Genomic DNA, 27,920 nt, shown 5'->3' with positions numbered 1-27,920 from the left:
GATGGGTTGTCTTACATCGCAAAGCTTTTGCTAAGCAACCTTACACACTGGAGCAATCCAGCCTGACTTTTTGGGAGCATCTGGGAGCAAGATGTGGACAACCCAATCCAGGGAGGAATGCTCCAAGTTCACGAACCAATGGGAGGCACAGCTGCAAAGGAGGATGAGGGATGGGAAATCTGGCCACGATCGTTTCTCTCACACACGTCCAGGAAGAACTGACACATTTTTAATTTCCCAACCAGGCCTAATGCTCTTCACCATAATCTGCGTGGAAACCAACAGCGATCTGACTCATGACTGAGAAGATTCATTGTCTCCAGTTTGGCAGTGGATGATGGGAATCGCAGACCAATACAAGTTGAACTCTTGAACTCTTCTTTGAGTCATCGGTTCCCCCTCTCCTCTTCTTGGAAAGATGTCCTCTGTGGTCGTCGTGGAATCTGTCTCAATGGAGCTCCAACCTTTGCTGTTCTTCAGAATGTCCCTAGGAGCCCCATGTGATGTTCTTAGAATAGAACAGAATTCTTTATTGGCCAAGTGTGATTGGACACACAAGGAATTTGTCTTTGGTGCAAATGCTCTCAGTGCACATAAAAGACAAGATACATTAGTCAAGAGTCAAGAATCATCAGGTACAACACTTAATAATAGTTGTAGGGTACAATAAGCAATCAAATTGTACTAGGAAACAGTGAATAGAATAGAATAGAATAGAATAGAATAGAATAGAATAGAGTAGAATAGAGTAGAGTAGAGTAGAGTAGAGTAGAGTAGAATAGAATAGAATAGAATAGAATAGAATAGAATAGAATAGAATAGAATAGAATAGAATAGAATAGAATAGAATTCTTTATTGGCCAAGTGTGATTAGACACATAAGGAATTTGTCTTGGTGCATATACTGTCATTGTACATAAAAAAAATACATTCATCAAGAGTCAAGAATCATCAGGTACAACACTTAATAATGGTCACAGGATACAATAAGAATAGAATAGAATAGAAGAATAGAATAGAATAGAATAGAATAGAATAGAATAGAATAGAATAGAATAGAATAGAATAGAATTCTTTATGGCCAAGTGTGATTGGACACATAAGGAATTTGTCCTGGTGCAAATGCTCTCAGTGTACATAAAAGAAAAGATACATTCATCAAGAATTATCAGGTACATCACTTAATAATAGTTGTAGGGTACAATAAAGCAATGAAATCGTACTAGGAAACAGTTAATGGAATGGAATGGAATAGAACAGAACAGAACAGAATAGAATAGAATAGAATAGAATAGAATGATAGAGTAGAATAGAAATAGAATAGAAATAGAAATAGAAATAGAAATAGAAATAGAATAGAATAGAATAGAATAGAATAGAATAGAATAGAATAGAATAGAATAGAATAGAATAGAATAGAATAGAACAGAATTCTTTATGGCCAAGTGTGATTGGACACATAAGGAATTTGTCTTGGTGCAAATGCTCTCAGTGTGCATAAAAGAAAAGAGACATTCGTCAAGAGTCAAGAATCATCAGGTACAGCACTTAATGATAGTCATAGGGTACAATAAGCAATCAAATCGTACTAGGAAACAGTCAATAAAAGTCGTTAGGATACAAGCAACAAGGTTACAGTCATACAGTCATAAGTGGAAGAAGATGGGTGAAAGGAAGGATGGGAGAATTAATAGTAATAGTAACACAGACTCAGTAAATCGTTGGACAGTGTTGAGGGAATTATTTGTTCAGCAGAGTGATGGCATTCGGGGGAAAAACAGTCCTTGTGTCTAGTTGTTCTGGTGTGCAGGGCTCTATATAGCATCATTTTGAGGGAAGGAGTTGAAACAGTTTATGTCCAGGATGTGAAGGATCTGTAAGTATTTTCACAGCCCTCTTTTTGACTCGTGCAAGATACAGGTCCTCAGTGGAAGGCAGGTTGGTTGCAATTGGTTTCTCTGCAGTCCTAATTACTCTCTGAAGTCTGTGTCTGTCCTGCTGGGTTGCAGAACCAAACCAGATGGTTATAGAGGTGCATATGACAGACTCCATCATTCCTCTGTAGAACTGGATCAGCAGCTCCTTGAGATGTTCTTCTCAAGGGTGGATGTTTCCAGCTCCTTCAGTTTCCTTTCCACTCTTCTCACCCTCCTTATTGATGAGCCTCTTCAGTGTTGGGGGATTTTTCTTAAAAACGGGTGTGCCTCTTCAAAATGTTCCTGTCCTTTGAACTTTTCCTTCGAATGGTTTCACAATCGATCCCATGCCTTTCTTGGAAATTTGGTTCCAGGGATTTGAAAGGACCATGTCTGTCACAGGGCAGGGAGGAAAGACTGACAGAGCTGATGTGCTTCTCCCCAAAGTCTGTGTGTGTGTGTGTGTGTGTGTGTGTGTGTCTGTGTGTGTGTGTGTGTGTGTGTTTTAAGGAGAACCTTAAAAGCTGGCAAGGGACTTTCACACTTAGCTCTTCTACCTCAAATCTTCCTTTCCATCTCTGCTGCAACTCTGAAGTTGTTTCCTAGCTCAGAATATGGTAAAAAAAAAAAGGCAAGATGGTGAATGCAACAGTGTGGTCAAAGCCCTTGTCCATCTTTGATGTGACAAGTGAAACTTCAATAACGCTGTCATGGCCATTATTTTGAATGTTGGGACTGTAACCCTATGACTATTATTAAATGTTGTGCCTTATGATTCTTGACTCTCGAAGAATGTATCTTTTCTTTTATGAACACTGAGAGCATTTGCACCAAGACAAATTCCTTGTGTGTCCAACCACACAGCCAATAAAGCATTCTATTCTATTCTATTCTATTCTATTCTATTCTATTCTATTCTATTCTATTCTATTCTATTCTATTCTATTCTATTCCATTCACTGTTTCCTAGTATGATTTGATTGCTTATTGTACCCTATGACTATCATTAAGTGTTGTACCTGATGATTCTTGACTCTTGACGAATGTCTCTTTTCTTTTATGTACACTGAGAGCATTTGCACCAAGACAAATTCCTTGTGTGTCCAACCACACAGCCAATAAAGCATTCTATTCTATTCTATTCTATTCTATTCTATTCTATTCTATTCTATTCTATTCTATTCTATTCTATTCTATTCTATTCTATTCTATCCTATCCTATCCTATCCTATCCTATCCTATCCTTAGCCAATAAAGCATTCTATTCTATTCTATTCTATTCTATTCTATTCTATTCTATTCTATTCTATTCTATTCTATTCTATATTCTGTTCTATTCCTGTGATGTGAATATGATCAGCTAGATTCCAGAGGACTAAGTATAACAGAATAACAGAATTGGAAGGTACCTTGGAGGTCTTCTACTCCAACCCCCTGCACAAGCAGGAAACTCTATACCAGGGGTGTCAAACTCACGTCGTCATGATGGTATCACAAAGACGTATGGGGACTTTGCTAAACCGGGCGTGGGCATGGCCAGCCCATGACACATGAGGCCCATGGGCCAGGAGTTTGACAGCCCCTGCTCTCTACCATTTCAGATAAATTGTCCAATCTCTTTTTTAAAAACCCTCCGGCGAGGGAGCACCCACAACCTCTGAAGCAAGGCCTTCCGTTGGTTCATTGCTTTAGCTGTCAAGAAATGCCTCCCTAGTTCCAGGTGGCTTCTTTCCCCGATTCGTTTCCATCCACTACTTCTTGCTCTGCCTTCAGGTGCTTTGGGGCAGCAAATACCCTTCTCTGGGGCAGCCAATACTGGAACACCGCTATTGTGTCATCCCTACCAGCAGTGGGATCCTACCTGTTCCACTACTGGTTCAGTGATCGTGCATGTGTGCAGGCGCACCTAATGCATGCACACCTAACACACACGCACGCCCAGCGTTCCCCACACCAGCTGAGGCCTCCAGCGCCAATCAGCTGAGAAGGTAAAGAAGAGAAAAGCGTAAGGGCCAGTGGGCGGACCGATCCTGTGCTTTCCTCTTCTTTCTCCTCTCAGCTGATTGTCGGAGGATTTTTTTCCTCCTCTCAGCTGATCATCGGGAGGTCTTTTTGCTTTTTTTACTACCGATTCGGCCAAACCAATCCAAACCAGTAACATACCACCGCCGAGGTCTCGTCCTTCTGTCAGCTTTAAAAAATTCGGCTGCCACATTTCATGGGAAGGGGTGGAGGAGTTGAAAAGTTCAAGGTTATTCTGTATGTCGTATTAAGAAATTCCAGTTGCAGTCAATTGGTTCTTGTGATTTATGAAGTGTAGAAGTGGGAGGAGAGAAGGGAGGTGGATTCTGTGTAGCGTGCGAAAATAATTTCAGTTTGGGAAATTGCCTTAGACATACCAGATCTGTTTCTAAATAAATCAATTGGAGAGAAAATGTCTCGGAGTGATTGACGTCATGGATACTTTCCGGATGCCTTACACCTTCTCTTCATCAGACTAGACATAACCAATTCCTGCATCCATTCTTCCATAAGAGGCAACTCAGGATATTTTGTGTGAGAGAAAGAGGGTGAACTCAGCTCCTCCCTAATAATTCCCAGGGTAAACGACAGATGCAGATAGCAGAGGATTCAGTTTGGCAAGACTCTGTCTGTAGGTGTAAAAAAAAAAACAATTTTAAAAACTCAGCTTGGAAGAATCATTGTCATTTTTGGTTTTCAAGCTTGACAACATGCCACCTTGTTGTTTTTGATTCCTAGAGACCACATAGATAGATCTTCTTTGTAAGACTGGATAGTCATCTGCCAGGGGTACTCCAGTGCAGGGTTTCCCAAGCTTGGCAACTTTCAAACACGTGGACTTCAACTCCCAGAATTCCACAGCCAGCTATACTATCCTAACTATTCTGGGAGTTGAAGTCCACAAGTCTCAAAGTTGCCCAGGTTGGGAGATCTGATTTAGTACATCATTCTGGCAAGATTCTGTCTACAGGTATAGAGCAATAAAGACATCTACTTTGAAGAAGCACCAGTGTTGTTCTTGGTTTGGGCCTGTTAGTGCCTTCCGGACCCTGGCCTAGAATCTCTGTAGATTTTGGGAAAGGGATGGGCTCCTTGTCCCACCAGGCTCTGGCATTTGTCTGGGAGAAAAAGATGGCCTCGCCTATACAATTCCAGCACTGGGGATCTGGAAGTGAGGTTGGATCATGGCTCATTGAGGGACCTTCTCCAATTCATTTCCCAGATTCTTTATAAGCCGAGAAGGCTCGTTTTCCCACACATGGATCTGTTTGTCTCATTCCAATGCATTTCTCCAAAACCCTGGCAAAACAAGTAATCCCCGAGGAAAAAATACTGGGGTTGATGATGCCCGTCCTTCCTGTTGTCCCATAACTTTTCTCAGAAGGCGAGTTCTACCCTCCTTTTTTTTGCAGTCATACGAAGGGTGTAAAAAAATGTCACAATGTCCTGGAAGCAACTAAGGCATGGCAACAGGCCCGCCTTCTTCCCAAAAACCGAATGACTGAAGGAGAATGTCTGTTTGCCATCTGCCGGCAAGGGGGTGTCACACAGGAGAATTGGCTTGGACAGGATCCGCCCTGCCGCAAAGACTTTTTTTTGTTTGTTGGAAATCTGCTTGGAAACCAAACGTGGTCTGGATTCCGGATCACTGGAATCTTTCTGAAAAGGCAGGTGAAGAAATGTCCTCTCTTTCGGGAGGTCTCTCTGAGGCCTTATCTGCAGAGCTTTCCTCAAACACCAAGCCAGTCATGGGACAATGGCAGGGGTGGCCTTCCAAAATGTTAGCAAGGGGTTGTCTGCCCAGTTGCTGGGTGGACGTGGCCATGGTGGGGATGGTCTAGTCGGCCTCCTGCACCACAGCCGGGGTGTGTGTGCGTTTTTGCCCTCTCCAGCCTCCGAAGGCTTTTTTTGAGCCTCCAAGAGGGTGAAAATGGCCTCCCCGGGCTCTGGAGGCTCTCTGGAAGCTGGAAATGGACCTGTTTCCGGCCTTCCCAAACTTTGGGGATGCCTTTTTTTCACTCTGTCAGTCAGTGCTCCATTCAAAATCCAAGAAAGAAATACTTAGACTCCATAAATTAGAGGAAAGGATTCTTTTACTGAAAAATGAAGCGGTAACACCAGTAGGATTCTGAATCTGAGAAATTAGGCGCGCAGATCACATATACAAAGTGATGGAATTGTGCCCACCTCCCAAAGTTCAAAAGATTCTTCCAGTTAAAAAGTTCTGAATACGATCGTGTGGACATCTTCAGGTGGTGATGAGGCCTCTGTCCATTGACCTTGGCATATTTTGATAAAGGTTTGCAGCTGCGCAGAAAAAGGAAAGCTAAACGAGAAATAGAAACCTAAAAGCAGGAATTTATACTCCCCCACCCACTCCTCATTTACACAACACAAGAATGTAACACCTCCAGCTCTCTTCCCAGACAATATCCCCCCTCCTCCCGCCCCCCCGTTACTTATGGCAGCCACAAGATGCAAAGCAGTGGTAGAAAATCTTGAAGGCTGACACACTCTCCTCGAGCCTCCACACAAGGCCCTACATTGACCTGCATCCAAAATGGGCTGCGTGGGGACTCCTAGGAGGGGAGGGGGTGGGGTGGGTGGGGCCAGCCAGGCGTGGGATTTGGGGGTTCTCTGAACTGTGCAGAATCTTAGCTAGGGGTTCTCCCAAACCTGTGTGAACCCCTTAGAGGTCCACCCCTGGACGATGGTAGCCCCCTGGGCCAATTTGGGCTTTTGGAGAGCTGAGTTCAACTTTTGCCATCCACCTGGCTGATGAACCCTGGGAGGGATGGCCTTGCTTTTGAGTAAGAAAGTGAGTGGATGAGGACCCTCTGCTCGATGTAGCCAGTGAAATGTTTGTAGAAGAAGGTGGATCATCTTTCCGAAGGCAGCTTAGCGTATTCCCCTCCAGCTTGGAGAAAGGGTTAATAAGGCAGAGGCAGAATTTCTCGCCCTTGGCCAAATTTGGCCAGCCTTTGCTTCTTTCCATCTCCAAGTCCTTCTGACCTAGCGGTCCCTTATTCTGGATGGGACCAATGGGAAAGGTTGACTTCCTTCAGCTGGCTTTGATGAAGATCAGTGGTCCATTCAAGTGGGCTCTTCTTCTAATAGAAGGAGGCACAGGTGACACTCGGAAGAAAGGACAGGTCCCAATGGGTGTTGTAACAGCTGATGTTGTCCCATGGAAATTAACACACACACACTCACACAAACACAAACACACACACACACACACCGAGAGGAAAATCCCTGATACTCTCAATCTGTTTGGAAATGTAAGATCTGGGATATAATAGAGAATCTGCAAACCAAATCTGCTTATTTTCATGTTTGGTCCCTCACTCTTAGGAAATGGACCGACCACAGCTATGGAGGCCCATCCAGTGTGGTCGCTCAGAGATGGAGAAGAGGATAACAGAATAACAGAACGGCAGAGTTGGAAGGGACCTTGGAGGTCTTCTAGTCCAACCCCCACCCCCGCTCAAGCAGGAGACCCATTTCAGACAAGCGACTGTCCAGTCTCTTCTTAAAAGCCTCCAGTGATGAAGAACCTACAACTTCTGGAGACAAGAGGTTCCACTCAGTGGTGGGATTCCAATTGTTTTACTGCTGGATCTGTGGGCGTGGCTTGGTGGGCGTGATTTGCACATGCCCAGAGGGTTCCCTGCTAACCTTCTCCTGCAGGCCTGCAATCTCCTTCTGTGTTCAACAGCTGACACGCAGCAATCCGCTGTGCTGCGCGAAGCAGCTGAGCTTCAAAAGCAGAGAATAAGGGTCAGAATAGAGTCCGGGTGAGTGGGAGGGCCCAGCAAATGATTATCAGAGTAAACCAGTTCAAATCGGTAGAATACTGCCCCTGATTCCACTTGTTAATTGTCCTCCCTATTAGGAAATTTCTCCTAACAGTGAGAAAGATCAAAGGGAGAAGTGAAAGACACCCAGGGGTGGGATTCTACCAGTTCGCACCTATTCGGTAGAACCAGTTGTTAACATTCTAAGCAGTTCGGAGAACCGGTTGTTAGAAGAAATTACTGGGCTAATCCTGTAAGGAAGGCAGGAAGGAAACATTCTGGTGTTGCTTACAGAAGCTGCCTCTCCGTTAACCCTTATTCCATTCTTGGCAGGACTGGACTTCCTGTCTCAGGAACGTCTCTGGAGTTTTTTCCCCCTCCTTTGCTGGTACTTTGCTTGTGTGGAGTGACCATTCCAAGGTACAATGGCACTGAAAAAAGTGACTTATGACCCTTTTTCACACTTACGACTGTTGCAGCATCCCCACAGTCATGACAGGCCAGGTGAGGAGATGCGCGCCTCGGTGTGAGTGATATTGAGTTGGCCACACCCAGCCAATAACATGACCACCAAGCCACGCCCACCACCTAAGCCACGCCCACAGAACCGGTTGTTAAAAAATTTGAGTCCCACCCCTGAAGACACCCATGAACAAAAAATGGTCAATTTAGCACCCAAGAAAACAGACTGAAGCCAGCTCAGAAGTACAGCCAATCTAGGTTTCATTTCACAGATTTATCCATTGGTCAGATTCCAGATTGTCTTTAACTTCTCTCTGCACGGCTGAGTCTCATGGCTGAAGAGACGTCCCTGACTTATGCTACCTTTCTGTGACCCAGCTTCCTTTCACACTTAAGTGGATTCAGCTTGTTTATATATGTCAAAACCTTTTTCAGGGCCAGCCTTCCATTACAAGGCGTTTCAGTCCTGCAAATGGTTAATATATTTTTGTTCAGCGAATAAACATTCCGTCAAGTTCAGCTTCTTGCAATTTCATGGCACATCCGAGTAGTTATCTTGGCCACAATTCTTGAGGTTTGCCCCACTTCCTAGTTTATCTTGAATACCTGGTCATTGCTTTAAATAATTTCTCACTTCATATTTTCCATTCATTCATTCAATAACAAAAACATTTCATCCTCAAACATATTTCCCACTCTTTATCCACTATTATTTATATTTCCAGCTTGCCATCTATTTTATTTTACGTATGATCTTCTTTTACTTTCTCAAAGCCGATGTAGAGCAAACAAACAACAAAAATAAAATAAAACTAATATAATCAGAATCAATATGGTATTTCTCCCCCAATGAATCTTATATTTATTTCAGAGATATTCGTATAACCATTTCATATTTCCTGTTTGCTTCCGTTTAGCCTATGACATTTTATTAGGTTTTCATTCCTCACCTTTTTAATCCTAATACAGGTGAAACTTGAAAAATTACAATATCATGCAAAAGTTCATTTATTTCAGTAATGCAACTTAAAAGGTGAACCTAATATATGAGATAGACTCATTACATGCAAAGCAAGATAGTTCAAGCCGTGATGTGTCATAATTGTGATGATTATGGCTTACAGCTCATGAAAACCCCAAATCCACAATCTCAGAAAATTAGAATATTACATACAATCAGTAAAACAAGGATTGTACATAGATATCAGACTTCTGAAAAGTATAAGCATGCATATGTACTCAGTACTTGGTTTGGGCCCCTTTTGCAGCAATTACTGCCTCAATGCGGCATGGCATGGAAGCTATCAGCCTGTGGCACTGCTGAAGTGTTATGGAAAACCAGGATGCTTCAATAGTGGCCTTCAGCTCTTCTGCATTGTTCGGTCTCATGTCTCTCATCTTTCTCTTGGTAATGCCCCATAGATTCTCTATGGAGTTCGGGTCAGGCAAGTTTGCTGGCCAATCAAGCACAGTAATCCCATGGTCATTGAACCAGGTTTTGGTGCTGTTGGCGGTGTGGGCAGGTGCCAAGTCCTGCTGGAAAATGAAGTCAGCATCCCCATAAAGCTCATCTGCGGAAGGAAGCATGAAGTGCTCCAAAATCTCCTGGTAGATGGCTGTGTTGACCCTGGACTTAATGAAGCACAGTGGACCAACACCAGCAGATGACATGGCTCCCCAAATCAACACAGACTGTGGAAACTTCACACCGGATTTCAAGCATCTTGCAGCGTGTGCCTCTCCATTCTTCCTCCAGACTCTGGGTCCTTGGTTTCCAAATGAGATGCAAAAGTTGTTCTCATCAGAAAAGAGGACTTTGGACCACTCAGCAACAGACCGGCTCTGTTTTTTTTTAGCCCAGGTAAGACGCTTCTGAGGTTGTTTGTTGTTCAGGAGCGGCTTGACAAGAGGAATATGACATTTAAAGCCCATGTCCAGGATCCATCTGTGTGGGTGGCTCTTGATGCACTGACTCCAGCCTCAGTCCACTCCTTGTGAAAGTCCCCAAGACCTTTGAATGGCCTTTTCCTGACAATCCTCTCCAGGCTGCAGTCATCCCTGCTGCTTGTGCACCTTTTTCTTCCACACTTTTCCCTTCCACATAACTTTCTATTAATGTGCTTTGATACAGCACTTTGGGAACATCCAACTTCTTTTGCAATTACCTTTTGAGGCTTTCCCTCCTTATGGAGGGTGTCAATGATGGTTTTCTGCACAGCTGGCAGGTCAGCAGTCTTTCCCAAGATTATGATTCCTACTGAACCAGACTGAGAGACCATTTAAAGGCTCAGGAACCCTTTGCAGGTCTTATGGCTTCATTAGCTGATTAGAGTGGGACACTTTGAGCCTAGAATATTGAACCTTTTCACAATATTCTAATTTTCTGAGATTGTGGATTTGGGGTTTTCATGAGCTGTAAGCCATAATCATCACAATGATGACACATATATATATGGATCTTTGGTAATTCAGGTTTTCTCCCGCGTAAAATTGGAAGTATCCTGGCGACGTTTTGATGAAATTTCATTCGTCATCTTCAGGCTTGTGTCTTCGGCTCTGTGCTTCTCAGAGTAATGTGAACTTGCAGCTGCTTCTTCCTTTTAACTGCTGGTTGGGGTGTGACTTGATTGGGTGGGGGCTTGGCTGTATTCTGATTGGGTGGGGGGGTGTTCTCATTGGTTGGGGGGTTGGCTGTGTTCTCATTGGCTGGGGGTGTGTTCTGTTCAGGTGGGGGCTTGGTTGTGCTCCAGTTAGTCTTAGTTGCTGGGGGATTTGAGCTGGTGAGCTGTGATCCTGTTGTTTGGCTTCACGTTCGTGGTCGTGCCGCATCTTCATGGTGGGTGTCAGTTCACTTCGTGTATGGCTCGGAGGGGTTTGAAGCGGGTAGTGATGTAGCTGCGGTACGGCTTCTGGTCTGTGGTCGTGTCTCATCATCTGTGTGGGTGTGAGTTTGCTTTCAACGAGGAAGTGTGGTGGTAGCATCTTGTGTGGCCCTTGTGGGTGTGGGTCTGGTGTCATTCTTCATGTTAGGAACTCGTTTATTAATGAGCCTAAAAACACCTAAAAACTGAACTACACACTCTCACCAACGCACTAACAGCCAATGGTGGTGGTCCGCAGAGAAATGTCCCCCCCCAAGCAATTAATCCAGGCTATGTGGGAACACAAGGCTGTGCCTCCCACAAGGCCTTCTCCATCTGCTGGTCCCCACCCTTCGGCCGAGCCCAAACCTTACCTTGAGTAGAGCCACGCAAGCTGGAACTGGAAGGTAAGACCAACGGCAGGGGAGGGAAATCTGCCCCGGGGTGGCTTGCTGACGTTGATGGGAAAGTCGGTCCCATATTCCAGAGCTGCAGGAGTCACAGGACTGGCACTTTGGTCATCCCAGAGCAGTTCCTCCAGTCCATGGCAGGCCGGTGCACCTGGGTGGAGGAGCAGCTGCTCCGGTACGACCAAAGGGCCAGTCCTGTGACTCCTGCAGCTCTGGAATATGGGACCGACTTTCCCATCAACGTCAGCAAGCCACCGTCAGTCAAACTTCATATTAGTGGTCCGTGGGATTTTAAATTATGAGTTTGGTGGTCCCTGAGGTCCAAAAGGTTAGCGACCCCTGGACTAGAAGACCCCCAAGGTCCCTTCTGACTCAGTTTCAAGGACAGCTGGCCCAGGCCCATGGTTGGCCTCGTCCCTTCCAGATGACCAGAGGAGCATCTCAGATGGGTCCACCCAGGCCTGTTCAGACACACTCGTTCCACCCAGGCATGGAGAGAGAACGGAGCCACGAGCTGTAATCCGGGCTGGGCTGCTGAGGAGAGCCCCTAGCTAAGATTTGGGGGAGCCCCCAAATCCCACTCCTGGCTAGCCCCACCCACCCTTCCCCTCCCCTCCCAGGGGTCCCCATGTGGCCCAATTTGGATGCAGGAAAGGGCAGGGCATGCACAGAGGCTCAGGGAGGGCAAAAATGGGCCTCCCGGAAGTTCCATAGAGCCTCCACAGCCCAGGGAGGCCATTTTGCGCCCTCTTGGAGACTCAAGGAGGGCAAAAACGCCCCCCTTCATGGTGCAGGATGCTGACTAGGCCACGCCCATTATGGCCACGCCCACCCAGCAATCGGGCAGGAACCCCCTTGCTAAAATTTTTGAAGCTGTAATCCCCGGTAGGTTCTCAGGAAAGGCAAGGAAAAACAAAAAGAACCTGACTGGCTGCAGATTGGGTTTGTCAGGGGAAAGAAATGCCTTGGAAACCTCAGGCATATGGTAATGTTTGTGGGGGGAGAGCGGGGGGAGGGGGCAGGCAGAGAAGGGAGGAGGAGGAGGAGGAGGAGGAAGCCAAGCGTACGCACGGTCAAGGCCAGGGCAAAAGTTCATGCAGTTGGTGGTTTCAGAAAATGTGTTTTGTTTGTTCTGGATTAGACTGCGGATTCCTAAAAGAAAACATGTTTTAGTAAGCTAATTTCACTTCAGAAGTAGGAAAGGGGGCGGGGGGAGACGGTGGGTGGGTGGGTGTGGGGGGAGAGAGAGGTCAGGGGCAGAACATATGAGCATCTGGATCTCCAGAGACTCCAAGGGGAATTCAGAAGCGAAGGGGAAACAGGCGGCTGAGCGAAGGCCGTCGGAGGGAGGAGCGGCTCTCTGCTGCCTCCAGCGGGGATGGATGGAGATCTCACGCCAGACCCTGGCTGCTAGCCCCCAGGCCTTTCTCACTGAGCCCAGAGGGTCTCCGGGGCTCTTCAGCCACGCGGCTGGCCTCACTCCTGCACCGAAGAACCAGGTCGTTGAAGGCCAAAGTTGCCCCTTGGTCTGAGCCTCAAGGAGGGTGGCTCCGTGTGAGAAGTTAAGCACAGATTCCCTCTACCTCCCGGGGAGATGGGGGTCTCTCCAGAATAGGGGTGAAAGCGGAGGTTCTTCTTGTCTTCCCCTGACTCTCTTCTCTGGATGACGGGGGAGAGGGACATGAACTTGAGGAGGGGAGAGGGAGGGAGGGAGAGAGGGAGGAGGTGGGAATGAGAGGAAGAAGGGAGGGAGGGAGGGAGGAAGAAAGGGAGGCAGGCAGGCAGGCAGGCAGGCAGGCAGGCAGGCAGGCAAGGAAGGAAGGAAGGGAAGGAAGGAAGGAAGGAAGGATGGAAGGAAGGAGAGATGGGAATGAGAGGAAGGAAGGAAGGAAGGAAGGAAAGGAAGAAGAGAGAGAGAGAGAGAAAGAAAGAAAGAAAGGAAAGAAAGAAAGAAAGAAAGAAAGAAAGAAGAAAGATGGGAATGAAGGAAGGAAGGAAGGAAGGAAGGAAGGAAAAAGAAAGAAGAAAGAAAGAGAAGAAAGAAAGAAAGAAAGAAAGAAAGAAAGAAAGAAAGAAAGAAAGAAAGAGAGATGGGAAGAGAGGAAGAAGGAAGAAAGGAAGGAAGAAGGAAGGAAGGAAGGAAAGAAAGAAAGAAAGAATGGGAATGAGAAAGAAGGAAGGAAGGAAAGGAAAGAAAGAAAGAGAGAGAGAGAGAGAGAGAGAAGAGAGAGAAGAAGAAAGAAAGAAAGAAAGAAAGAAAGAAAGAAAGAAAGAAAGAAAGAAAGAAAGAAAGAAAGATGGAATGAGAGGAAGGAAGGAAGGAAGGAAGGAAGGAAAGAAAAAGAAAGAAAGAAAGAAAGAAAGAAAGAAAGAAAGAAAGAAAGAAAGAAAGAAAGAGAGAGAGATGGGAATGAGAGGAAGGAAGGAAGGAAGGAAGGAAGGAAGGAAGGAAGGAAGGAAGGAAGGAAGGAAGGAAGGAAAGTTCCTTCAAGTGATTTTCTTAACACCTTCTGAACTTTTTAATGTCCTCAAATCTTTATTAGGCAATATTAACCTATTTGTCAATCGCTTTTTTATAGCCTGCCATGTAGTCACTCAGGACAGCTTACATAACCACAGTGCTGTATCTTCTCTGAATCATCCACTAATTACCCAGCGCCATCACGGCCATCCACTCCAAGGACGGATCCAAAATTGTCTCAGAACAAGTGGCAATTAGGTTGAGCCCACCAGCTGTAATTCCAGCAGTGAAAAACGTGTCTGCTTTGGAAGGTGACAGAATCATAGAGCTGGAAGGAACCATGGAGGCCATTGCATCCCATCCCCCCTCCCACCCGGGGACATTTTGAACCCTTGTTGGGTTTAGCTGACAAGCACTTTTAGCCCAAACCAAAGATCTGCACTCTGACTTGACCTCTGGGTTGCAGAAAAACACAGAAATTGGGAAACTACCCCGTAAAGCTCTGAGACTCATCAGAGAATGCCAGAATCGGAACCTTCTTCAAGCAATATTCCTACACCTTGTGGAGTAACCGTTAGCTGCGGCCTTTCTCCTAGAATAGAAGTCTCCCAACTCACCAACTTTAAGACTTGTGGACTTCAATTCCCAGAATTCCCCCAGACAGCATAGATAGACATACTTAGACGAGACATATCCAATTCCTGCAACCGTTCTTCCGTAAGAGACAACTCAGGCTGGATATTTTGTGTGAGAGAAAGAGGGTGAAGTCAGCTCCTCCCTAATAGTTCCCAGGGTAAATGGCAGATGCAGATAGCTGAGTATTCAGTCTGGCAAGATTCTATCTGTAGGTCAGTGATGGGATTCAAATTTTTTTTTACTGCCGGTTCTGTGGCCGTGGCTTGGTGGGCATGGCAAGGGAAGGATACTGCAAAATCCCCATTCCCTCCTCACTCCTGATGTTGTGGTTCGCCGGCAGCTGGTGCAGCCGGCAGCGGAGTCAGACAGTGAGGAAGAAAGGGGACCAGTCAGGGAGTCTGGAGAGGACTTGGATGAGGGTCCTGCGTCCGATGCAGGGATGGGGCCAGGACCATCTGGGAGTGGGGTGCTGCCTTCAGAGCCTTTGGAGTCAGGCAGCAGCAAGGCCAAGGAACAAGGGGAGCCTGTTCCCAGTGCGTGTGTGCACAGAGCTGCTAGAAGGCGAGAGCAGCTGAAACAAAAGGGGCAACTTGGGAGTAAGGCTGGGAAGTGATTGCCCCTCCCATAAGGGATGAAAGTCAGACCTCAATGACGAAACCTTTGCAGGAAGCAAGGTAATTCAATAGATTCTGAGTCCTCTTTGAAGCTCTGGCTGGTTTTTTTTTCTGGTATTTCGGTTGGTTTCTGTGATAATTGGGAGACTTGTGTTTTTGGCAATATTTCACAGCACTGAAAGGTGTGTGCTTATCTCGAGGGACTGTTTATAGTTAGTTCTGTCTGGGAATGAAAGTAATGCCCAGCATTGTAATAAATCGGTTTTGCTTTTAAAACAAGTTTGTGTTTAATTACGTTTGACGAAGCCTGGGTCAGAACACCTGGGGGAAGTTTACTGCAACCCCCCCCTTCCCTCCCCATCCCACTAACCTGCTTTCCAGCTCGGTTCTCCTGTGCAGGGCAACAAAAGAAGACCCAGCCAATCAGCTGGGACTCGGGAGGTGGAGAATAGATGGGGTTGGTGCCAGTCAGAGGTGGCATTTGCCAGTTCTCCGAACTGCTGGTCAGAACCTGCTGAAGACCACCTTTGCTGTAGGTGTAAAAACCATTAAAAAACCGTCACCTTGGAAAAAACATCGTCATTTTTGATTTTCGAGCTTGACAACATGCCATCTTGTTTTTGAATCCTAGAGACCACATAGATAGATCTTCTTCATGAGAAAATCTCTAAAAGCCTGGATAGTCATCTGTCAGGGATACTCCAGTGCAAGGTTTCCCAACCGTGGCAATTTTAAGACACATGGACTCCAACTCCCAGAATTTCACAGCCAGCTATACTATCCCAGCTATTCTGGGAATTTGAGTCCACAAGTCTTAAAGTTGCCAAGGTTGGGAGAATTCTGTCCTATCCGAAATCATGGCACCGTACTCTTAAAAAAGGAGCCACCTAAGACACCATTTTAATTCCCATCTTAGTTCAGCAATGCCAATTCAAGCCATCCTGGCAGAAGGTGGTCCATGAACATCTGGTGGAAGAATCTTCCCATTCCACTTGGAAACTGGGTCCATTGTTGAATTCTTCTGTCAGGAAGTTTCCCACCCCACCCCGCTAACATTCAAGTGAGATCTGCCTTCCATTCAAACCCTTCACGCTTAAAAATCCCATTATTCCATAGGCTGGATGAAGGAACCAAGTTTGACTTTCTCCTGTCCATCCAGGGGTGGGATTCAGTGGTGGTATTCTACCGGTTCGGACCGGTTCTAGCATACTGGTGGCACCAAAGTACAGAGGAGACCAAACCAGTTCTTTAAGTCAGGGGTCGCTAACCTTTTGGACCCCAGGGACCACCAAACTCATAATTTTAAATCCCACGGACTGCTAATATGAATTTTGACTGACGGTGGCTTGCTGACGTTGGTGGGAAAGTCGGTCCCATATTCCAGAGCTGTAGGAGTCACAGGACTGGCCCTTTGGTCGTCCCGGAGCAGCTGCTCCTCCACCCGGGTGCACTGGCCTGCCATGGACTGGAGGAGCTGCTCTGGAATGGAGGACAGTCTTGTGACTACTGAAGCTCTGAAATATGGGACCGACTTTCCCACCAATGTCAGCACGCCACCCCAGGGCGGATTTCCCTCCCTCACCATTGGTCTTACCTTCCAGTTCCAGGTCGCATGACTCTACTCAAGGTAAGGTTTGCGTTCGGCCGAAGGGTGGGGACCAGCAGGTGGGCAGACCATGTGGGCGGTGCAGCCTTGTGTTTCCTCACAGCCTGGATTAATTGCTTTGGGGGAGTGCTTTGGGGTGGGGGACATTTCTCTGCAGACCACCCAAATTTTCTCGTGGACCACCAGTCATCCCTGGCCCACTGGTTGGTAATCACTGTTTTAGACCACAGCTGATTCGCATGGCAGAGAGTTTTGCTGCGGTTCAGCTGTTTCATTCACAGGGACTGCAGTAGGAGGTAAGCATTAGAGCTTATTTAAATGCGGAGCATGTGTGCAGAGCAGGCGATCACCGAACCGGTTGTTATACCGGTGGAATCCCACCCCTGTGTCCACCCCCGCACCAAGCTCATGAGAAGTACTTTCATGGCTCCCTCCAACTCCCTGTAGACTAAACCCTTCATCTCAAGTTTGTTTCCGATCCCCGGGAAGCCTTGCGGTGGGTTGTATGTCATCACCATCCAGGTGCCATTTTGCCAGGGAACTGCGCCCAGGACTCCTACCGAGATGCACAATCGATCACGGAGCCAATGTCTGTCCACACTCGGAGAAAGCCTCATCCAAAGGAAAGCTTGGCTTGCTCCAACTTCTTCTGGAATCTGCTCTGAGTTTCTGGCTGCTATTTCTGTTCCAGAGGTCGGTTCCAATCGGACCAGATTTCCTTCCGACCTGGAGTCCATTAAAGTCTGAAGGAACGGTTGAAACCTTAGTTCAGCATCCAATTGCTTCCAGTTTTTGTGAGTTGCGGTTACCGGGAGACGGATAGAAATATCTCTTCATCTATTGGACACCCCAAGTGATGGGCTTCGGGAGGTACTTACAACCACAAATGTCCTGTGTGGTGAAATGTCTTGAATGCTCAGAAGGGTGAACTCCCTCAGGGTTCGTACCTGGCCAAGAGTTTTCCATCAAGGAGAAAATATTGGCTTTCAATATGTAACAGCCATAAAATCTAATTATGGCTTTTTCCCCCAACACAACCTTGCCAAGCGGTTTCTCCTGCCAAGGAGGCCCTACTTTCCCTCAGGTTTCTAGACCTACTTCCAGACTCTTTTAATATCTGGGAGGAAGAACAGCGATTCCACAGGACAAGGAACCCTCTCAAGAGATGGAGACGCTGGATTCCCACCTCATGGGATCTCAAATCTCAAAGTTCTCTTCGTTGTCTAAGCTTGCATTTTCTGGTCGATCAATACAACCGGGCATTCAAATTAAGAAACATTGGTAAGGATTTCGGAAGTGTCCATAATAACAGGGGTCTGAAGTGAGTTTGAAGATCTTCTAGTCCTGAGTGGGAGGGTGTCAAACTCAGGGCCTACGGGCCAGTGGTGGGATTCAATTTTGTTTTACTACCAGTTCTGTGGGCGTGGCAGGGGAAGGATAGTATAAAATCTCCAGGCAGAGGTGGGATTTGCCAGTTCTCTGAACTACTCAAAATGTCCGCTATTGGTTCTCCAGAACTGGTCAGAATCTGGTGAATACCACCTCTGCTGCGGGCCGCGTCCAGCCTGCGGACTGCTTAAATCCGCCCTGCAGGGCCGGCCTAGAAATAGCAAAAGACTGGCCCACGGTGCCTCTGCTCACGAAATGGCCCCCCTGTACCCAGTTTTCAGCCTGGACAGCCTTCTGCAACACTCTGCTGGCCAAAACAGGACATGCATCCCATCTCTTCTTTAAACCTCCAGTGTTGAAGCACCCACAACTTCTGGTGGCAAGCCATTCCACTGGTCAATTGTTCTCACGGTCAAGAAGTTTCTCCTTAATTCCAGGTTGCTTCTCTCCTTGATTAGTTTCCATCCATTTTTCTTGTCCTGCCTTCAACTGCTTTGGAGAATGGGTTGACTCCCCTCTTCTCTGTGGGAGCACCCCAAATATAGGAAGACTGTACTCATGTACCCCCTAGTCCTTCTCTTCATTAGACTAGACATACCCAATTCCTGCAACAGTTCTTCATATTTCTCCTTTGCCCCTTCAATCCTATTTTGCCCGCAATATGTAGAAAACCCAACTGGGAGCTTGACTTGATTCAGCTTGGTTCCTCGTTAAAAAAAAAAACCCTGGACATGTTTGTTCACCTAAGGCAAGAGGAGTGAGAACAGTTGGAGAGTCCTTCTCAAAGTCCATGTTCATTTTCCTGACGTCCCCATGGTCAACTGTTGATGGGTGCACTCTTTTCTCCAAACTGGGCTAATTCACATGACTGAATGATTAGATGACTAACATGGAGCTGAGCATGGTGGGCAGGTCTCTCAGTAGCTGCCCAATGAGGTGCTGCTTCAAGTGAGGGAATCAAGACCCACCTGATGAAGCACACAAGTTCTGAAGAAGTTAGACCACCACCTCTTCCTCCTCCTCTTCTTCTTTTCCTCCTCCTCCTCCTCTTCCTCCTCTTCTTTTCCTCCTCCTCCTCTTCTTTTTCTTCTTCTTCCTCCTCTTCTTCTTTTCCTCCTCCTCCTTTTCCTCCTCCTCCTCCTCTTCCTCTTCTTCTTTTCCTCCCACTCCTCTTCTTTTTCTTCTTCTTCCTCCTCCTCTTCTTTTCCTCCTCCTTTTCCTCCTCCTCCTCCACCTCTTTTTCTTCTTCCTTCTCTTCCTCTTCCTCTTCCTCCTCTTCCTCTTCCTCTTTCTCTCCTCGTCCTCCTCTTCCTCCTCCTCCTCTTCCTCCTCTTCTTTTCCTCCTCCTCTTCTTCTTTTTCTTCTTCTTCCTCCTCCTCTTCTTTTCCTCCGCCTCCTTTTCCTCCTCCTCCTCTTCCTCCTCTTCTTTCCTCCCCTCCTCTTCTTTTTCTTCTTCTTCCTCCTCCTCTTCTTTTCCTCCTCCTTTTCCTCCTCCTCCTCCACCTCTTTTTCTTCTTCCTTCTCTTCCTCCTCTTCCTCCTCCTCCTTTTCCTCCTCCTCCCCCTCTTCTTCTCCTTCTCCTCCTCTTCCTTCTCCTCCTCTTCCTCTTCCTCCTCTTCCTCCTCCTCCTCCTCCTCCTTCCTCTTCCTCTTCTTCCGAGCATATTCCTGCAGGTTCAGGGTCTGTTTTTCAGATCATTGAACGCCATTTTGCATAGTCAGCTGCATCTCCAGGGCATAGGCCCACGGCTTGCATATGGTGACATGGTGTTGATGGTGTCTTGCCATCTCCATTTTGGATTCCCCTGAGGTTGCTGGCCATTGACTTCTAGTTGGTAGGCAGGCTTGGCCATGGTGGAAGGTGCTGCTCTCTGGACGTGTCCATACCAGTGTAGTCAGCCTTCTCTATAATTGGTGCCTTTGGGTGAGATATTGAGTTGGGTCACCTTGCTTCTTTCTGTGCCCCACAGCAAGTCCATTCTCTCATTCCCAACCCAGAAGACCCAACCAGCTGCCTTCAACCCTATATGAATCTCCAAGGCCCATCGGGCAGGTCCCCATTTCTACAGACCTCAGATAGCGGCCTATTCATCTTGTCCTCAGCCACTTTGGCGAGTGGGGAGGAGGGGAGCCTGGGGCGGGTGTGGACATCAGGACAGTGGTCTACATCGGGGTCTCCAACCTTGGCAACTTTAAGCCACGAGGACTTCAACTCCCGGAATCCCTGAGGATTTCCTGAGGAATTCTGGGAGTTGAAGTCCACAAGGCTTAAAGTTGCTAAGGTTGGAGACCCCTGGTCTACATCATGGCTAGACTCAACAAAGCAAGGCCCGGTGGTGGCAGAGATAGCTTGCTGGGGAAGCCAAGTCGATCCATGAGCGCACAGGGCTAATGGGCTGTCAGGAAGCAGAGATGGGGGTCCATGTAATCAGAGTCCCACCGAGGGAACAGCCAAGCGGTCAGCCTGTCAGATTTGGGCGATTGGCCATCCTGCGGATTGGAAGACTGGCGGTGTCTGCCGTCTTGAACTTGGGGAGGATTGAATCCTATTTGGGGAAGGGGCTGCTTCTCTTTCAATGCAGAACCGTTGTTAGCCATTTGGGGAACTGGCGGGGTGGGGGGGGCGGGCAGTTTGCAGGGATAAATAATAAATGAATTCCCCATCTGCTGCAAAGGATCCTATCTGGATCCCGATGGCTGGCGGGAGGGCAGAGAGAGGCAGGTTGCATTTGAGCCAATAGTGATGGATGACTTCTATCAAGACTGCAGGAATGCAAGCCCTGGGGCTGAGCCCCCCCCCCCGTCCCCCTCCCGCCATCCCAACAGGCTGGGGTGAAGACGGCTGTGTCAGGCTGCCTCACAGGTCAGCTCCTTCTCTGCCTGCATCCCTCTCGCTCACTGTCCCTCTGCGGTTATGGCTTTTCATGCGGCAGTAACCAATGTAGCCAGTGTGTTTTAGATCAGGCCTGACAAGCCATGGTACCCCAAGGCATTCTGCCTTGGCATGGAGCTCAGTGCCACGGGAGGGAGGGAGAGGACGGGGGGGGGGCTCTTTCCAAGGCAAGTGAGGCCGAATGGGTGAAATGCCTTGGTGGATCTGTGCCAGGGACCATCTCACTGTGTGTGTGCGCGTGCGCATGAGAGAGAGAGGGGGAGGAGGGAGAGAGAGAGGGAGGGAGGGAGAGAGAGAGAGAGGAGAGAGGGAGGGAGAGAGAGGGAGAGAGAGAGAGAGGGAGGAGGGAGAGAGGGGGGAGGGAGAGAGAGGGGGGAGAGAGGGAGGGAGGGAGGGAGAGAGAGGAAGGGGAGGAGGAGGAGGAGAGAGAGGGGGAAGGGAGAGAGAGAGAGAGAGGAGGAGGGGAGGGAGGGAGAGAGGGAGGGAGGGAGGAGGGAGGGAGAGAGAGAGGGAGAGAGAGGGAGGGAGAGAGGGAGAGAGAGAGAGAGAGGGAGGAGAGAGGGGAGGAGAGAGAGGAGGAGGAGAGGAGAGAGAGAGAGAGAGAGAGAGGGGAGGAGAGAGAGAGGAGAGGAGGGGGAGGAGAGGGGGGAGAGAGAGAGGGGGGAGAGAGAGGGAGGAGAGAGAGAGAGGAGAGGGAGAGGAGAGAGAGAGAAGAGAGAGAGGGGAGAGAGGGAGAGGAGGGAGAGAGGAGAGAGAGAGAAAGAGAGAGAGAGAGAGAGGGAGAGAGAGAGGAGAGAGAGAGAGAAAAGAGAGAGAGGGAGAGAGAGAGAGGAGGAGGGAGGAGAGAGAGAGGAGGAAGAGAGAGAGAGAGGGGAGAGAGAGAGAGAGAGAGAGAGGAGAGAGGAAGGAGAGGAGGAGAGAGAGGGGAGGGAGAGAGAGAGAGAGAGAGGGAGAGAGAGAGAGAGAGAGAGAGAGAAGAGAGGGGAGAGAGGGAGGAGAGAGAGAGAGAGCAGCGGGGATGCAACCAGCAGAGAAAATGGAACAGAGAAGCAGAAGGCAGAAGAAGAAACAACAATGGAGGGAAACTCATCAAGGAGAGAAGCAACCTGGAATGAAGGAGAAATTTCATGAAAGTGAGACCAATCATCCAGTGGAACAGCTTCAGAGGTGGGATTCAGCCAGTTCGGACCAGTTCTGCAGAACCGGTAGAGGAAATTTTGAGTCGTTCAGAGAACCGGCCAATCCCACCTCTGACTGGCCTTGCCCCCACCCCCCTTCTATTCTCCGCCTCCTGAGTCCCAGCTGATTGGCTGGGTCTCCTTTGGTTGCCCTGCACGGGAGAACGGAGCTGAAAAGCAGGTTATAGTGGGGTGGGGAGGGAAGGGGGATTTTGCAGTATATCCTTCCCCTGCCACATCCACCAAGGCACACCCAGTAGTAAAAAAAATTTTGAATCCCACCATTGAACAGCTCCCCACCAGAAGTTGTGGGTTCTTCATCACTGGAGATTTTCAAGAAGAGACTGGTCAGCCACTTATCTGGAATGGTACAGGGCAGTGATGGCGAATCTTTTTGGCACAGAGTGCCCAAACTGGAACGCCCGTGTATGTGTGCATGCCGCAGCACCAAAGACCAGCTGGCCGGTGTGCACATGCCTGGTTTGGGGCCTTTTTCAGGTCATTTTTGCCTGTTTTTTTGAGCCTTTTTCAGGCTGTTTTCCAGCGCCCCCCATGTTTGTGAAGGCCAGCTGGCTGGAACACATGTGCCAGAAACCAGAAGAGCAGCTTGCAACGGTGCCCACGCCCACAGAGAGGGCTATGCGATCGCCATCACTGGTATAGGGTTTCTTGCTTGGGCAAGAGGTTGGACTAGAGGACCTCTCAGTTCCCTTCCAAATCTGTCATTCTGTAGTCCATATTCTGATAGACGGAACTAGAGACGTGTGGAGATCGAAGGATCAGGGTGCCCATGATACCAGTCTTCCAAAATTTGGGGCGGGTTGACACAGAGAAGCTGGGGTCAGCTTATTCTCCAAAGAAGACAAAGACAAAATAAGAAGCAACCGGTGGAAACTAATCAAGGAGAGAAGCAACCTAGAACTAAGGAGAAATTTCTAACAGTGAGAACATTTAACCAGTGGAATCGCTCACCTCCAGAAGTTGTGGGTCCTCCATCACTGAAGGCTTTCAAGAAGAAACTGGACAACGATTTGTATGGAATGGATGTCCAGCTTGAGCTTGGGTTTGAAGTAGATGACCTCCAACATCGTTTCCAACTCTTGTTATTCTACTCCAGAGGTCTCCAAACTTGGCAACTGTAAGACTTGTACCCCAACCCCCAGCTATTCTGGGAGTTGAAGTCCACAAGTCTTACAGTTGCCAAGTTTGGAGACCCCTGTGCTATTCTACAGGTTGACGAAATAGTGCCATTCACATAAGTATGCAGGGACACTCTTGTGTCCTGGGCCAACCCTTCCACCCCTGGATGATCCAGAAACTTCTTATGGAGCCTCCAAAGCAACATCTGGCTGGGCTTTCTCTCTCCTGTCTTCTCCGGAAAGGACTTCTCGTCCTTTCCGGAGGGCCTGGGACCAGCTCTCTCCCACCTCATCTCAGAGTAGGAGACTTGGATGGATGTAGGTTGGCCAGTTCACTTGACATTTCCCAGCTGTGTTAGGAGTGCAACTCTCAAAACCCGGGTCTGATAGATGTCCAACACAACCATTCTCCAGATGATTCAGAGGTAGGAGGAAGGTGAGAAGAACATAGCCCATAGATCTTGACCGCAGCTAAGAAAACTGTAACTGGATGGATAACTCTGGGACCTCTGCCGGTAGGAAAGCTTTTGCTTCTCACGCAAGAAGTTTCTTCGGATACTTCAGCTTCTTGGAGAAGAAGCAAAAAAGTTTTCAAAGGAAGGAACCAAGAAAGTCCAACTATCATTTGGAAAAGTCCCTTTGGAACAGCCCTGATAGAGAAGCTCCGTATCCACTTCCCTTTGGTTGTTTTTCAGCTTCCTTCCATCTCTAAATCATCTCTGGAATGATTGGGTTGAGAGACCTCATTCTGAGTCTGCTGATATACTGAGATAAGTGGCTTTTGGTCAAGAGTCTGGCCAGAAAGCTGTCAGGTCTGGTGGACATTGGACCCTCCTTGGTTAGAGGCACCCCCACCCTTCGGTGCCACAGCTCTGGTTGAGTGATTGGATTGTCATTGTGGATCCCTTGGCTCAACTCTTGATGTTTCCCAACGCTAAGAAGGAAGAGAGAGAAAAGGAGAAGGGCTCTAAGGAAGGGAGCTGATCCAGCAGAACCTGACCAGGCTGTCTGGTTCTGCATCATGTTTGGACCCACTGAGGGTCTTCTGCATGAGAACAAAGGCTGCTCTCCGGGATGTCCATGGAGACGTGTCCAGTCCGAGGCTCCCTGCGACTCAGTAACTCTTCTGTGATCTGTGGGGGCCGCTGAGAGAGGAATTATTAGTATGTCAAAAATGTAGCAATCGTCTTATTGTCTGCAGTATCAGAAATTCAACTGTCCTTGAACTGGGGTCCGGAGCGCAGAGTCGTGCCAAGAGAAACACACAGGCTAATGCAGCCAGCGGGGAGGGGGGCGGTCGGTTGGGCTCCTCCGTTTGGCAAGGCTCCTCTGTCCGCCAGAGTGTCCTGCTCTGGATTCAGACATGGATGGATGAATGGCCAGAGGGACCCACCAGGTGGGAAACAGGGAGATTGCATCACAGCGGTCCTCATTCCAAGGGGGCCACATAACCCAACATGCACAGAGATTGAACCCCTTGCTAAGGGGAACCATCACCGGGTTATTCAGAGCCAAAGGGTGGCAAGATGCCTTGGGTTGGGCATCATGGGATCGTGGGATCATAAAATCATAGGATCGTAGGATCGTGGGATCAGAAAATTGTAGGATTGTAGGCTCGTAGGCTCGTAGAATCATAGGATTGTAGGATCATAGGACCATAGGATCATAGAATCACAGGATCACGGGATCATGGGATCATAGGATTACAAGTTCACAGAATCATGGAATCATCAGATCATGGAATCACAGGATGATAGAATCGTAGGATCATAGGATTGTAGAATCATAGGATCATAGGATCGTAGAATCATAGGATCACAGGGTCACAGGATCATAGGATCATAGGATTACAAGATCACAGAATCATGGAATCATCGGATCATGGAATCACAGGATGATAGAATTGTAGGATCATAGAATCATAGGATCGTAGGATCACAGGATCACAGGATCACAGGATCACAGGATCATAGGATCATAGGATCATAGGATTACAAGATCACGGAATCATAGAATCACAGGATCACAGGATCATAGACTCATAGAATCACAGGATAATCACACCACCGAGCTGAAAACGACCTCAGGGGCCTTGTAGTCCAAAGACCTGCTCAAGGCAGGAGACTTTACATCATCCCAGTCAAATGGTTGTCCAGCCTCTTTTGGGAAACCTCCAGTGGTGGGAAATCCACAACTCTGGAAGGAAACCTGACCCATCGATTAATTGTTCTCGCCGTCAGGAAATCTCTCTTTCCTTTCAGGTTGGATCTCTCTTTGAAAAGCTTTCACCCGTCACTTCCTGCCCTGACCCCCGGGGACTTTGGAGAAGAGGCCAACCCTGCCCCCTCTGTGAGAACCCCTCAAGTACTGGAAGACAGCTGCCACGCCCCCCCCCCCCCCCCCAATCCTTCTCTTCCATCGGCTAGACCAGCATTCCTGGTCGGGTGGAGAAAGTAGGGATGGTTTTGTGCGAGGGGCAGACAAGCATTAGCTTCATTGTGTGTGAACTTCGTTGTATGGGCTTCGTCGAGTGAGTGGTGAGCCTTTTTTTTTCTTCTTCTTCTTTGAAAACATTTCGCTTCTCGGCCAAGTCTTCAGTTTTCAAAGAAAAAAGAAACCAAGAAAGTCCAAGTTGTCTTTTTTTGGGGGTGTGTGTGGGGGGAAGCACCTTTGAGACAACCGTGACCTGAGATGGTAGAGAATCTCCGTAGTAGACAGTTACTTCCTTCTTATCTTCCATTTCAACGCTCCCCAATTTGGCCTCCCTTCGAAAGGGCTCGCCTCGCAGCTCCCAACCTCGCAGGCTCTTTGCAACCTCTGCAGAACGATATTTTGCTTCTAAATGTTTCAAATGTGTCCGCTGATGACTTTTTCAACTCGGGGCGGTCAGCTTCCCTTCGGCCTTGGCCGCTCTGCGCCCCGCAGCCCAAAGGGAGAACAACGCATGCCTTCCATCTGCCGGCCTGCTCCGAAGACGTTATCCTTTGCAACAGTGTGCAACAATGTTGTCGGGGAGGGAGAGCAGACAAAGGGGAGTTGGGGGTCTCTGCTTGTACCCCCAAAGGATCCCTTTCTTCTGGAAGATGCGCGAGTTCGGTTCCTGTGTCCATGAAGCCCAACTCCACACCGCAAGCCAAGATCCCACCTGGCGGGAATCGCCTGGCATCTTCCCAGTGGTCTGAGTCTCACATCACCTGATCTTCTCAACTTGGGCAGGACTAGATCCAAAGGCTGCAATACTCTTGGCTCTTCATGCATACTAGTATAACTGAGTTAGAAGGGACCTTGGAGGTCTTCTAGTCCAACCCCTTGCTCAGGCAGGAGACCCTGTACCAGAGGTCCCCAACCTCCAGTCTGTGGACGGCACGGGGCTCCGTCATGCCAGAAAGTGGGCCACACAAGCAAGCGAAGTTCCATTTTGGGGCATTTGCAGGCAGCATGCAAAATTATGCTCCCTCCAGTCGATGGGAAAAGTCTCTCTATGGAACTGGTCCTTAGTGCCCCCAAAATTGGGAGGGGGCCACTGCCCTATACCAGTGGCCCCCAACCTTTTTTGTACCACAGACCAGTACAAATGATTCACGGACCGGTACTGGCATCAGCACGCACAACCAAGGCAAGGCGAGCCGAGCGACCGGCCAGCCAGCCGTCCCCGTGGCAGGGAAAGGATACTACAAAATCCCATTCCCTCCCCATCCCAGTAACCTGTTTTCCAGCTCCGTTCTCCTGTGCAGGGCAACCAAAGAAGACCCAGCCGATCAGCTGGGACTCAATGGGAGGCAGAGAATAGATGGGGTGGGGCCAGTCAGAGGTGGGATTGGCCGGTTCTCCAAACTACTCAAAATTTCCACTAACAGTTCTCCAGAACCGGTCAGAACCTGCTGAATATCACCTCTGCTTGGCCCCACCAATCCCACCTCTTCTCTGCCTTCCGAGTCTCAGCTGATCGGCTGGGTCTCCTTTGGTTGCCCTGCACAGGAGAACAGAGCTGGAAAGCAGGTTAGTGGGGTGGGGAGGGATTGGGATTTTGTAGTATCCTTCCCCTGCCATGCCCACAAAGCCACATCACACCCACAAAGCCACACCACACCCGCAAAGCCACATCACACCCACAAAGCCACACCACACCCGCAAAGCCACACCACACCCACAAAGCCACACCACACCCTCAAAGCCACACCACACCCACAAAGCCACATCACACCCACAAAGCCACACCCCCACACCACAAGCCACACCACACCAAAGCCACATCACACCCACAAAGCCACACCACACCCACAAAGCCACACCACACCCACAAAGCTACAGAACTGGTAGTGAAAAAAATTTGAATCTCACCACTGGCTCAAGGCCTCACCATCCCTCCAGGTAAAGAAGCACTTAGAGTTGGAATATTGCATCCAATTTTGGTTGCCACGATATATATATATATATATGTGTGTGTGTGTGTGTGTGTTTTCTGAGGTTCTCGTGGGTATTTGTATGTGGATCTTTGGTTGTTCGGGTTTTCTCCCGCGTAAGATTCGAAGTATCT

The sequence above is a fragment of the Pseudonaja textilis genome, chromosome 6 (assembly GCF_049901715.1).
Source record: "Pseudonaja textilis isolate UNSWEBS1 chromosome 6, rPseTex1.2, whole genome shotgun sequence".
NCBI lineage: Eukaryota > Metazoa > Chordata > Lepidosauria > Squamata > Elapidae > Pseudonaja > Pseudonaja textilis.
Note: the sequence above shows the minus strand (reverse complement) of the source record.